We start from the raw sequence: 14,715 nt of genomic DNA on the forward strand, positions 1-14,715 counted from the left end.
TTTTCACTACAACGCTGTTCCTGGAGAGATACCCTCCTGTAGGTTTTCACTCCAACGCTGTTCCTGGAGAGATACCATCCTGTAGGTTTTCACTCCAACTCTGTTCCTGGAGAGCTACCCTCCTGTAGGTTTTCACTCCAACTCTGTTCCTGGAGAGCTAACATCCTGTAGGTTTTCACTACAACGCTGTTCCTGGAGAGATACCCTCCTGTAGGTTTTCACTCCAACTCTGTTCCTGGAGAGCTACCATCCTGTAGGTTTTCACTTCAAGGCCTCCAGTAGGTCTCCCCAGCCTGGCGAATCCTGTGCCTCCTCCAAGGACCAGGCCTCCAGCGACGCTCCCCAGTCCGGAGCCAGTCCCCAGTCCGGAGCCAGTCCGGAGCCTAGAGGAGAGACTAGGGGCTCACTGCAGTTGAACTAGAGGAGAGGCTAGGGGCTCACTGCAGTTGAACTAGAGGAGAGGCTAGGGGCTCTCTGTAGTTGAACTAGAGGAGAAGCTAGGGGCTCACTGCAGTTGAACTAGAGGAGAGGCTAGGGGCTCACTGCAGTTGAACTAGAGGAGAGGCTAGGGGCTCTCTGTAGTTGAACTAGAGGAGAAGCTAGGGGCTCACTGCAGTTGAACTAGAGGAGAGGCTAGGGGCTCACTGCAGTTGAACTAGAGGAGAGGCTAGGGGCTCACTGCAGTTGAACTAGAGGAGAGGCTAAGGGCTCACTGCAGTTGAACTAGAGGGGAGTCTAGGGGCTCACTGCAGTTGAACTAGAGGAGAGGCTAGGGGCTCACTGCAGTTGAACTAGAGGGGAGTCTAGGGGCTCACTGCAGTTGAACTAGAGGAGAGGCTAGGGGCTCACTGCAGTTGAACTAGAGGAGAGGCTAGGGGCTCACTGCAGTTGAACTAGAGGAGAGGCTAGGGGCTCACTGCAGTTGAACTAGAGGAGAGGCTAGGGGCTCTCTGTAGTTGAACTAGAGGAGAGGCTAGGGGCTCACTGCAGTTGAACTAGAGGAGAAGCTAGGGGCTCACTGCAGTTGAACTAGAGGGGAGTCTAGGGGCTCAATGCAGTTGAACTAGAGGGGAGTCTAGGGGCTCACTGCAGTTGAACTAGAGGAGAGGCTAGGGGCTCACTGCAGTTGAACTAGAGGGGAGTCTAGGGGCTCACTGCAGTTGAACTAGAGGGGAGTCTAGGGGCTCACTGCAGTTGAACTAGAGGAGAGGCTAGGGGCTCACTGCAGTTGAACTAGAGGGGAGTCTAGGGGCTCACTGCAGTTGAACTAGAGGAGAGGCTAGGGGCTCACTGCAGTTGAACTAGAGGAGAGGCTAGGGGCTCACTGCAGTTGAACTAGAGGAGAGGCTAGGGGCTCACTGCAGTTGAACTAGAGGAGAGGCTAGGGGCTCACTGCAGTTGAACTAGAGGGGAGTCTAGGGGCTCACTGCAGTTGAACCAGAGGAGAGGCTAGGGGCTCACTGCAGTTGAACTAGAGGGGAGTCTAGGGGCTCACTGCAGTTGAACTAGAGGAGAGGCTAGGGGCTCACTGCAGTTGAACTAGAGGAGAGGCTAGGGGCTCACTGCAGTTGAACTAGAGGGGAGTCTAGGGGCTCAATGCAGTTGAACTAGAGGGGAGGCTAGGGGCTCACTGCAGTTGAACTAGAGGAGAGGCTAGGGGCTCACTGCAGTTGAACTAGAGGAGAGGCTAGGGGCTCACTGCAGTTGAACTAGAGGAGAGGCTAGGGGCTCACTGCAGTTGAACTAGAGGAGAGGCTAGGAGCTCACTGCAGTTGAACTAGAGGGGAGTCTAGGGGCTCACTGCAGTTGAACTAGAGGAGAGGCTAGGGGCTCACTGCAGTTGAACTAGAGGAGAGGCTAGGGGCTCTCTGCAGTTGAACTAGAGGAGAGGCTAGGGGCTCACTGCAGTTGAACTAGAGGAGAGGCTAGGGGCTCACTGCAGTTGAACTAGAGGAGAGGCTAGGGGCTCACTGCAGTTGAACTAGAGGAGAGGCTAGGGGCTCTCTGTAGTTGAACTAGAGGAGAGGCTAGGGGCTCACTGCAGTTGAACTAGAGGGGAGTCTAGGGGCTCACTGCAGTTGAACTAGAGGAGAGGCTAGGGGCTCACTGCAGTTGAACTAGAGGGGAGTCTAGGGGCTCACTGCAGTTGAACTAGAGGAGAGGCTAGGGGCTCACTGCAGTTGAACTAGAGGAGAGGCTAGGGGCTCACTGCAGTTGAACTAGAGGAGAGGCTAGGGGCTCACTGCAGTTGAACTAGAGGGGAGTCTAGGGGCTCACTGCAGTTGAACTAGAGGAGAGGCTAGGGGGCTCACTGCAGTTGAACTAGAGGGGAGTCTAGGGGCTCACTGCAGTTGAACTAGAGGAGAGGCTAGGGGCTCACTGCAGTTGAACTAGAGGAGAGGCTAGGGGCTCTCTGTAGTTGAACTAGATGAGAGGCTAGGGGCTCACTGCAGTTGAACTAGAGGAGAGGCTAGGGGCTCACTGCAGTTGAACTAGATGAGAGGCTAGGGGCTCACTGCAGTTGAACTAGAGGAGAGGCTAGGGGCTCACTGCAGTTGAACTAGAGGAGAGGCTAGGGGCTCACTGCAGTTGAACTAGAGGGGAGTCTAGGGGCTCTCTGTAGTTGAACTAGAGGAGAGGCTAGGGGCTCACTGCAGTTGAACTAGAGGGGAGTCTAGGGGCTCACTGCAGTTGAACTAGAGGAGAGGCTAGGGGCTCACTGCAGTTGAACTAGAGGAGAGGCTAGGGGCTCTCTGTAGTTGAACTAGAGGAGAGGCTAGGGGCTCACTGCAGTTGAACTAGAGGAGAGGCTAGGGGCTCTCTGTAGTTGAACTAGAGGAGAGGCTAGGGGCTCACTGCAGTTGAACTAGAGGAGAGGCTAGGGGCTCTCTGTAGTTGAACTAGAGGGGAGTCTAGGGGCTCACTGCAGTTGAACTAGAGGAGAGGCTAGGGGCTCTCTGCAGTTGAACTAGAGGAGAGGCTAGGGGCTCACTGCAGTTGAACTAGAGGAGAGGCTAGGGGCTCACTGCAGTTGAACTAGAGGGGAGTCTAGGGGCTCACTGCAGTTGAACTAGAGGAGAGGCTAGGGGCTCTCTGTAGTTGAACTAGAGGAGAGGCTAGGGGCTCACTGCAGTTGAACTAGAGGAGAGGCTAGGGGCTCACTGCAGTTGAACTAGAGGGGAGTCTAGGGGCTCACTGCAGTTGAACTAGAGGAGAGGCTAGGGGCTCTCTGTAGTTGAACTAGAGGGGAGTCTAGGGGCTCACTGCAGTTGAACTAGAGGAGAGGCTAGGGGCTCTCTGCAGTTGAACTAGAGGAGAGGCTAAGGGCTCACTTCAGTTGAACTAGAGGGGAGTCTAGGGGCTCACTGCAGTTGAACCAGAGGAGAGGCTAAGGGCTCACTTCAGTTGAACTAGAGGGGAGTCTAGGGGCTCTCTGTAGTTGAACTAGAGGAGAGGCTAGGGGCTCACTGTAGTTGAACTAGAGGAGAGGCTAGGGGCTCACTGCAGTTGAACTAGAGGGGAGTCTAGGGGCTCACTGCAGTTGAACTAGAGGAGAGGCTAGGGGCTCTCTGTAGTTGAACTAGAGGAGAGGCTAGGGGCTCACTGCAGTTGAACTAGAGGAGAGGCTAGGGGCTCACTGCAGTTGAACTAGAGGAGAGGCTAGGGGCTCACTGCAGTTGAACTAGAGGGGAGTCTAGGGGCTCACTTCAGTTGAACTAGAGGGGAGTCTAGGGGCTCACTGCAGTTGAACTAGAGGAGAGGCTAGGGGCTCTCTGCAGTTGAACTAGAGGAGAGGCTAGGGGCTCACTGCAGTTGAACTAGAGGAGAGGCTAGGGGCTCACTGCAGTTGAACTAGAGGAGAGGCTAGGGGCTCACTGCAGTTGAACTAGAGGAGAGGCTAGGGGCTCACTGTAGTTGAACTAGAGGAGAGGCTAGGGGCTCACTGCAGTTGAACTAGAGGAGAGGCTAGGGGCTCACTGCAGTTGAACTAGAGGGGAGTCTAGGGGCTCACTGCAGTTGAACTAGAGGAGAGGCTAGGGGCTCACTGCAGTTGAACTAGAGGAGAGGCTAGGGGCTCACTGTAGTTGAACTAGAGGAGAGGCTAGGGGCTCACTGCAGTTGAACTAGAGGAGAGGCTAGGGGCTCACTGCAGTTGAACTAGAGGGGAGTCTAGGGGCTCACTGTAGTTGAACTAGAGGGAGAAGCATGCAGCCCACTAACACATGCATAAATATATAAATATAGTTCTGCACACTCCCTCATACATAAACAACACTTTGCTATGTGAACAACATTAAAGGCCATACAAAATGTCTTATTGTACAACACACTATGTATACCCATTCCATAGACTCAGTCAACTTCATATCCCAAAGTTCAGTGGAGAGAACAATGTTTGAGTCAAGCCTCCAGACAAGACCATTGAAGTTGAAGTCGTGAGTACTCTTCAACAATACTTTCAAGGTGGTCAGTTGAATGTCTGCCTTAAAAGAACGGAACTGAAGAATGGAATGGAAGATTCCTTTTCAGTCAGGTGGGTCACAGAGTCATTGACGTTCCACGTGTGTAGAGACATGCTGTATCTGTTCAGTCATGCTCTTCAACTTGACCTGGGCTTTTCTAAATAACTGCTCTGCTAAGAAAAGCACTAAAATCCTTTAGGCCCAGGCCCATAAAGACTAGCCCATAATAGGGACTAGCTATAGCCTGAGGGAGGGTTCTACATGGAACCCAAAAGGGTTCTACCTGAAACCAAAAAGGGTTCTACCTGGAACCAAAAAGGGTTCTCCTATGGGGACAGCTGAAGATTCCTTTTGGAACCATTTTTTTCTAAGAGTGTAAAATGCAGCTTCCCCCAAACAAAGGAAAAGTATTTAAATTTAATGTCCCATAATGTCCCAATTTAATGTCCCACGCTGCACACAGCTTGAATCCTTTAGTTTCAACTGAGTGGCATCTATCAAACACACACACACACACACACACACACACACACACACACACACACACACACACACACACACACACACACACACACACACACACACCCTCCTGACCAACTATTCACTATGGTTCACTTCACTATGGTTCACTTGATTATGATCCACTATGGTTCACTTGACTATGATTCACTATGGTTCACTAACCCTCCTTTCCTTCCTCCAACTCATTCCACAACAATATCCATGAGCTCATGCAAACCAGAAGGACTTGCCTGTACCATAATCAAACCTCGGAGTATGGTGCAACTCTCTGCAACACTCTGGTTGTGTCACAAATGGCACCCTGTTCCCTATATACAGTAGGGTCCTACTTATGACCAGAGCCCAATGGAGTGCCATTTGGGACAAAGTCTCTGACAAATCTGTTAGGATGGACTCCAACCAATGCAATTAAGTAGATAAAATAATCCCAGTCTCTTTGAAAGATGTGTGTGAGCTGTTCTCGCCCGTTGGTATTGTCAGTACAGGGCAGCAGTAGACAGCACAGTGCCAGGCAGCTAGTTCAAAAGGAATTTTCCCTCTGCTCTCTCTGTGAGCCTAGCTGAGCCTGGCTGAGTTGTCCTGTGGCCCCAGCCCAGACTTGACCACAGGAATCCAGCGGTGGAGGGGAGTGGTGCGGGGGCACACACACAGAGACAAACGTTACACACACACACAAACACACAGAGCAGTGGTGTAGTGGCACTTTGAAAGAGGATCTGGCCATCCCAGAAATCCAAGGTCCCAGCCCCTGCTCCAGCCCAGCCATACACACCTTTGAAAACAGCACCACCACCAAGGAGAAAGTCATATGGAGAAGGTTAGCTAATAAAGCTTACCATATGCTTCACAGTCGAAACCCCTGTAAAAAGAGGGAGAACAAATGCTAGGCAGACAGCTGTTTCCAGCCACAGAGGATAAACAGAGCTAGGACTGAGAGAGAGAGAGAGAGAGAGAGAGAGAGAGAGAGAGAGAGAGAGAGAGAGAGAGAGAGAGAGAGAGAGAGAGAGAGAGACTGAACAAGAGAGAAGAGAGAAAAGAGGAGATGCCTTTAACACATGCTCCTGGTTAGACTTGACCCAACCATTTTATTATCCGAACGCATAAAGTAGTCTAATTTAACCCAGGGGTCTCATCCCACCCCATCCTCCTCCTTCCCCCTCCCCCCATCCTCTCCACTCAGAACTTCCTTCAATTCCTCTCCCATCCACAGATGAGTGATTCTGCTAAAGTCGTTAGCCCGTGGATGGATAGATACTACTGCACTGGCACAGCCTGCCCTCATTACATCATTATGTGCTGCTGCCATTCCAAAGGCCAAGCGATGTCTGGGAGCTGCCTGTCTCTGCCTGGGAGTAGGAGGCTGCCCCACCAGATACAGACACATACGCTCATCCTTAGTACACACACACACACAGAGACACATACTAACACACACACACACACACACACACAGTGCTATTGTAAGCACATCCGTACACACCGGAAACACACTGGGAGAAGATGGAAGAATGTGATGAGAAAATAAAATTTATGGAAAACAGTTATGAAATACCATTTATGGAATACAGTTATGAAATAGCTCTTATGCTGATTTGTTTATTTCCTTCTACCAAATTCTACCATTCTTCTTGTAACAAAATTGAGACAATTTTTTATTCAATGAAAATATGACCAATAGAAATGTTTTCCCTCATCTTATGACCAATAGAAACGTTTCCCCATCTTATGTCCAATAGAAACGTTTTCCCCCATCTTATGACCAATATAAACGTTTCCCCATCTTATGTCCAATAGAAACGTTTTCCCCCATCTTATGACCAATAGAAACGTTTTCCCCCCATCTTATGACCAATAGAAACGTTTCCCCATCTTATGTCCAATAGAAACGTTTTCCCCCACCTTATGACCAATAGAAACGTTTTCCCCCATCTTATGTCCAATAGAAACGTTTTCCCCCATCTTATGACCAATAGAAACGTTTTCCCCCATCTTATGTCCAATAGAAACGTTTTCCCCCATCTTATGACCAATAGAAACGTTTTCCCCCATCTTATGACCAATATAAATGTTTTCCCTCATCTTATGACGACAATAAATGTTTTCCATCATCTTATGACCAATATAACCGTTTTCCCCCATCTTATGACCAATAGAAACGTTTTCCCCCATCTTATGACCAATAGAAACGTTTTCCCCCACCTTATGTCCAATAGAAACGTTTCCCCCATCTTATGACCAATATAAACATTTTCCCCCACCTTATGACCAATAGAAACGTTTTCCCCCACCTTATGACCAATATAAATGTTTTCCCTCATCTTATGACCAATAGAAACGTTTCCCCATCTTATGTCCAATAGAAACGTTTTCCCCCATCTTATGACCAATATAAACGTTTCCCCATCTTATGTCCAATAGAAACGTTTTCCCCCATCTTATGACCAATAGAAACGTTTTCCCCCCATCTTATGACCAATAGAAACGTTTCCCCATCTTATGTCCAATAGAAACGTTTTCCCCCACCTTATGACCAATAGAAACGTTTTCCCCCATCTTATGTCCAATAGAAACGTTTTCCCCCATCTTATGACCAATAGAAACGTTTTCCCCCATCTTATGTCCAATAGAAACGTTTTCCCCCATCTTATGACCAATAGAAACGTTTTCCCCCATCTTATGACCAATATAAATGTTTTCCCTCATCTTATGACGACAATAAATGTTTTCCATCATCTTATGACCAATATAACCGTTTTCCCCCATCTTATGACCAATATAAACGTTTTCCCCCATCTTATGACGACAATAAATGTTTTCCCTCATCTTATGACCAATAGAAACGTTTTCCCCCATCTTATGACCAATAGAAACGTTTTCCCCCATCTTATGACCAATAGAAACGTTTTCCCCCATCTTATGACCAATAGAAACGTTTTCCCTCATCTTATGTCCAATATAAACGTTTTCCCTCATCTTATGTCGACAATAAATGTTTTCCCTCATCTTATGACCAATAGAAACGTTTTCCCCCATCTTATGACCAATAGAAACGTTTTCCCCCACCTTATGTCCAATAGAAACGTTTCCCCCATCTTATGACCAATATAAATGTTTTCCCCCACCTTATGACCAATAGAAACGTTTTCCCCCACCTTATGACCAATATAAATGTTTTCCCTCATCTTATGACCAATAGAAACGTTTCCCCATCTTATGTCCAATAGAAACGTTTTCCCCCATCTTATGACCAATATAAACGTTTCCCCATCTTATGTCCAATAGAAACGTTTTCCCCCATCTTATGACCAATAGAAACGTTTTCCCCCCATCTTATGACCAATAGAAACGTTTCCCCATCTTATGTCCAACAGAAACGTTTTCCCCCACCTTATGACCAATAGAAACGTTTTCCCCCACCTTATGTCCAATAGAAACGTTTTCCCCCATCTTATGACCAATAGAAACGTTTTCCCCCACCTTATGTCCAATAGAAACGTTTTCCCCCATCTTATGACCAATAGAAACGTTTTCCCCCATCTTATGTCCAATAGAAACGTTTTCCCCCATCTTATGACCAATAGAAACGTTTTCCCCCATCTTATGTCCAATAGAAACGTTTTCCCCCATCTTATGACCAATAGAAACGTTTTCCCCCATCTTATGACCAATATAAATGTTTTCCCTCATCTTATGACGACAATAAATGTTTTCCATCATCTTATGACCAATATAACCGTTTTCCCCCATCTTATGACCAATATAAACGTTTTCCCCCATCTTATGACGACAATAAATGTTTTCCCTCATCTTATGACCAATAGAAACGTTTTCCCCCATCTTATGACCAATAGAAACGTTTTCCCCCATCTTATGACCAATAGAAACGTTTTCCCCCATCTTATGACCAATAGAAACGTTTTCCCCCATCTTATGACCAATAGAAACGTTTTACCTCATCTTATGTCCAATATAAACGTTTTCCCCCATCTTATGACGACAATAAATGTTTTCCCTCATCTTATGACCAATAGAAACGTTTTCCCCCATCTTATGACCAATAGAAACGTTTTCCCCCATCTTATGACCAATAGAAACGTTTTCCCCCATCTTATGACCAATAGAAACGTTTTCCCTCATCTTATGTCCAATATAAACGTTTTCCCTCATCTTATGTCGACAATAAATGTTTTCCCTCATCTTATGACCAATATAAACGTTTTCCCTCATCTTATGTCGACAATAAATGTTTTCCCTCATCTTATGACCAATATAAACGTTTTCCCCCATCTTATGACCAATATAAACGTTTTCCCCCATCTTATGACCAATAGAAACGTTTTCCCCCATCTTATGACCAATAGAAACGTTTTCCCTCATCTTATGACCAATAGAAATGTTTTCCCCCATCTTATGACCAATATAAACGTTTTCCCCCATCTTATGACCAATAGAAACGTTTTCCCCCATCTTATGACCAATAGAAACGTTTTCCCTCATCTTATGACCAATAGAAACGTTTTCCCTCATCTTATGACCAATAGAAACGTTTCCCCCATCTTATGACGACAATAAATGTTTTCCCTCATCTATTGTAGCAAACAGAGTGAGACAACAATGTAGAGTCCCTGAGATAGTTTTTAGAGTACAGTTCCATTCCCTCTGGGAAGGAAACCCCCAGTGTGACCTGACCTGACCTCTAATCACGGCCAGCTAGCCAAGCCATGACCCTCTCTTCCTCTCTTCCTGACTACCTCCAACTTCAAGATGGTGTGTTTGTATGTGCGTGCGTGCGTGTCCGTGCGTGTGTGTGTGTGCGAGTCTCCCTCTCTTCCTGACAACCTGGAGCTTTGAAGTCTCTTTACCTCCTGAACAGAGGTAGCAGCCAGCACAGACCACTGTAACCATAACACCACTAAAAACATGTTGTTCAGTCTCGCAACGAGACACAAAATCAAGGAAGTGTCTTGTGGTGATGACAGGGAGGATGAAAAGCTACCCTTCAAGTTACGACAGTTGTAGATAGTTTATTATTATCTATCTATTATTGGTGTATTTGTCCATGAGTTATCCAATTCAACCTGTTACATATCACTTAGTCTCTTGTGACAAACTGTCATAGACGTATGTTTCACAAGTTTGGATGACACATTACAATACAGCGAGTAGAGCAGAGTAGAGTACAGTACAATACAGTACAATACTGGCTACAGTACAGTGAGTAGAGTACAGTGCAATACAGTACTGAGTACAGTACAGTGAGTAGAGTACAGTGCAATACAGTACAGTGAGTAGAGTACAACACAATACAGTACTGAGTACAGTACAGTGAGTAGAGTACAGTGCAATACAGTACTGAGTACAGTACAGTGAGTAGAGTACAACACAATACAGTACTGAGTACAGTACAGTGAGTAGAGTACAATACAATACAGTACTGAGTACAGTACAGTGAGTAGAGTACTGTACAATACAATACAGTAGAATGCAATACAGTACAGTAAATTACAATAGAGTAAAGAAAAGTAGAGTACAGTCCAGTATATTGTACTGTACTCTACTGTATTGAACTACACTCTACTTCACTGTACTGTACTCTACTGTATTGAACTACACTCTACTTCACTGTACTGTGCTCTACTGCACTCTATTCTACTCTGCTCTGCTGTGCTGCTCTGTGATGTCCAAACTTGTGAAACATGAGGAAATGGAAATTCATATCTATAATGATGTATTTCTATGTAGTACAGATCAGGGACCCATGATGTAATTCTCGAAACGTAAATCCGTTACCGGGTGTAAATCCACTTCACTTATTGTAGTTCAACAATAAAAAAAATATTAGATATTTTAATCTTAATTCGGAGTAGATATTTAACAGCGTTTTTGGAGAATGTGGTAGATTTTACTGTAATTCTGTTACCACTGTTTGCACCTGCACAATTCTCCTACTAAATTACTTTTTGTAAAATGTCCGGTGGAAATTGTTAAAGATAGTCCTTGTGCATAGAGTTGTATGGTTTGTTAAACTTTGAAATCAATGGCTTTTGTTTGGCATACATTTTAATGTGAAAGAAACTGAGTCAAAGCACAATTCTGTTACCATGGAATTTCCCTTTAAGATCTCAAGTTTCTAACCAAAGGCCATGAGAGGACACAGTACTGTTGATACATAACATACCCCCTGCCGCAGTGCTTTGCCCTCTGGAAAATATGTCTAAAAGTAACTGCTTCTAACCGTTTCTGCATGACCACCACCAGCCATGTCTAAGTGAGGACAGCTTCTAGCTGAGCTTGGCCTTTGATTACCACCCACCGGCTCCTGCAGGCAGTTCTCTATGTGGGGTGATGATGTGAAATATTTGGGTATTTGATATAATAGTTTGTCATAATAGCTGGGATCTGAGACGTTAGCACAGCAGTCAACAAGTGCAGGGATGCGATCGGGATAACATAGAAAAGCAGGGAAAAGTAATTAAAAGTGGGATATTTGTATAGACGACGGTGGTAGGCCTGATCACCAACAACAATGACACAGCCTACAGGGAGGAGGTCAGAGACCTGGCAATGTGGTGCCAGGACAACAACCTCTCCTTTAACGTCAGCAAGACAAAGGAGCTGATAGTGGACTACAGGAAACGAAGGGCCGAACACGCCCCCATTCACATCGACAGGGCTGTAGTGGAGCGGGTCGAGAGCTTGTTCACATCACTAAGGATCTATCATGGTCGACACAAACCAACACAGTCATGAAGAGGGCACAGCAATGCTTCTTCCCCTTCAGGAGGCTAAAAAGATTTGGCATGGGTCTTCAGATCCTCAAAAAGATCTGCAGCTGCACCTGAGAGCATCTTGACTGGCTGCATCACACCTTGGTACGGCAACTGCTTGGCATCTGACCGCAAGGCACTACAGAGGGCAGTGTGTACGGCCCAGTACATCGCTGGACCTCTATACCAGGCAGTGTTAGAGAAAGGCTCTAAAAATTGTCAAAGACTCCAGACACTCAAGCCATAGACTGTAGTCTCTGCTACCGCACAGCAAGCGGTACCAACGGAAGGCAAATCTGGAACCAACAGGAACCTGAACAGCTTCTACCCCCAAGCCATAAGACTACTAAAGCTGCCATCAAGGCAAAGGGTCGCTACTTTGAAGAATCTCAAATATAAAATACATTTTGATTTGTTTAACACTTTTTTAGTTACTACATGATTCCATATGTGTTATTTCATTGTTGTGATGTCTCCACTATTATTCTACAATGTAGAAAATAGTAAAAATAAAGAAAAAAACCTGAATGATTAGGTGTGTCTAAACTTTTGACTGGTACTGTATAAAAACATGTGTTTGCTTTGTCATTATGGGGTATTGTGTGTAGATTGATTATGGGGGAAAACGACTTAAGCAATTTTAGAATAAGGCTGTAACATAACAAAATGTGGAAAAGGTCAAGGGGTCTGAATACTTTCTGAATGCGCTGTATATAGTGTAGAGGTCGACCGATTATGATTTTTCAACACCGATACCGATACCGATTATTGGAGGACCAAAAAAGGCAGATACCGATTAATCGGCCGATTTTTTTATTTTTTTATTTGTAATAATGACAATTACAACAATAGTGAATGAACACTTATTTTAACTTAATATAATACATCAATAAAATCAGTTTCGCCTCAAATAAATAATGAAACATATCAATTCTGTTTAAATAATGCAAAAACAACGTGTTGGAGAAGAAAGTAAAAGTGCAATATGTGCCATGTAAGAAAGCTAACGTTTAAGTTCCTTGCTCAGAACATGAGAACATATGAAAGCTGGTGGTTCCTTTTAACATGAGTCTTCAATATTCCCAGGTAAGAAGTTTTAGGTTGTAGTTATTATAGGAATTATAGGGCTATTTCTCTCTATACGATTTGTATTTCATATACCTTTGACTATTGGATGTTCTTATAGGCACTTTAGTATTGCCAGTGTAACAGTATAGCTTCCATCCCTCTCCTCGCCCCTACCTGGGCTCGAACCAGGAACACATCGACAACAGCCACCCTCGAAGCAGCGTTACTCATGCAGAGCAAGGGGAACAACTACTCCAAGTCTCAGAGCGAGTGACGTTTGAAACGCTATTAGCTCGCACCCCGCTAACTAGCTAGCCATTTCACTTCGGTTACACCAGCCTAATCTCGGGAGTTGATAGGCTTGAAGTTATAAACAGCTCAATACTTGGAGCATTGCAAAGAGCTGCTGGCAAAACGCACGAAAGTGCTGTTTGAATGAATGCTTACGAGCCTGCTGGTGCCTACCATCGCTCAGTCAGACTGCTCTATCAAATCATAGACTTAATTATAATATAATAACACACAGAAATACGAGCCTTAGGTCATTGATATGGTCGAATCCGTAAACTATCATCTTGAAAACAAAACGTTTATTCTTTCAGTGAAATACGGAACCGTTCTGTATTTTATCTAACGGGTGGCATCCATAAGTCTAAATATTCCTGTTACATTGCACAACCTTCAATGTTATGTCATAATTACGTAATATTCTGGCAAATTAGTTCGCAACGAGCCAGGCGGCCCAAACTGTTGCATATACCCTGACTCTGCGTGCAATGACCGCAAGAGAAGTGACACAATTTCACCTGGTTAATATTGCCTGCTAACCTGGATTTCTTTTAGCTAAATATGCAGGTTTAAAAATATATACTTCTGTGTATTGATTTTAAGAAAGGCATTGATGTTTATGGTTAGGTACAGTCGTGCAACGATTGTGCTTTTTTCGCAAATGCGCTTTTGTTAAATCATCCCCCGTTTGGCGAAGTTGGCTATCTTTGTTAGGAAGAAATAGTCTTCACACAGTTCGCAACGAGCCAGGCGGCCCAAACTGCTGCATATACCCTGACTCTGTTGCAAGATAAGTGACACCATTTCCTTAGTTTAAAGAAATTCATGTTAGCAGGCAATATTAACTAAATATGCAGGTTTAAAAATATATACTTGGGTATTGATTTTAAGAAAGGCATTGATGTTTATGGTTAGGTACACATTGCAGCAACGACAGTCCTTTTTCGCGAATGCGCACCGCATCGATTATATGCAACGCAGGACACGCTAGATAAACTAGTAATATCATCAACCATGTGTAGTTAACTAGTGATTATGATTGATTGATTGTTTTTTATAAGATAAGTTTAATGCTAGCTAGCAACTTACCTTGGCTTCTTACTGCATTCGCGTAACAGGCAGGCTCCTCGTGGAGTGCAATTCAAAGCAGGTGGTTCGAGCGTTGGACTAGTTAACTGTAAGGTTGCAAGATTGAATCCCCGAGCTGACAAGGTAAAAATCTGTCATTCTGCCCCTGAACAAGGCAGTTAACCCACCGTTCCTAGGCCGTCATTGAAAATAAGAATGTGTTCTTAACTGACTTGTCTAGTTAAATAAAGGTGTAAAAAAAATATTTAAATAATTTAAAAAAATGTAATCTTCCAAATCGGTGTCCAAAAATACCGATTGTTATGAAAACTTGAAATTGGCCCTAATTAATCGGCCATTCCGATTAATCGGTCGACCTCTAATATAGTGTAACAGAGAGTCTTGAAGAGACAGTCATGTCCCTATAGGTGGAATGATACAGTTACATAGTACAGTATATAAAAGAGACAGGCATTCTCAGGAGAGATGTTGATTGGTTCAGTAATTAGCTGTAAGAGTATCCTGGTAGAGTAGAGTAG

At 44.8% G+C, this 14,715-nt stretch overlaps 1 protein-coding gene across 5 annotated transcripts in view; it reads right to left on the minus strand.

Annotated features, from left to right (window-relative positions):
- The window catches only part of LOC139558003 (formin-like protein 3), a 90,100-nt gene that overhangs the window by 70,845 nt on the left and 4,540 nt on the right, over window positions 1-14,715 (minus strand). The window lies entirely within an intron of this gene.

The sequence above is a fragment of the Salvelinus alpinus genome, chromosome 28, assembly GCF_045679555.1.
Source record: "Salvelinus alpinus chromosome 28, SLU_Salpinus.1, whole genome shotgun sequence".
NCBI classification, from domain to species: Eukaryota; Metazoa; Chordata; class Actinopteri; order Salmoniformes; family Salmonidae; genus Salvelinus; species Salvelinus alpinus.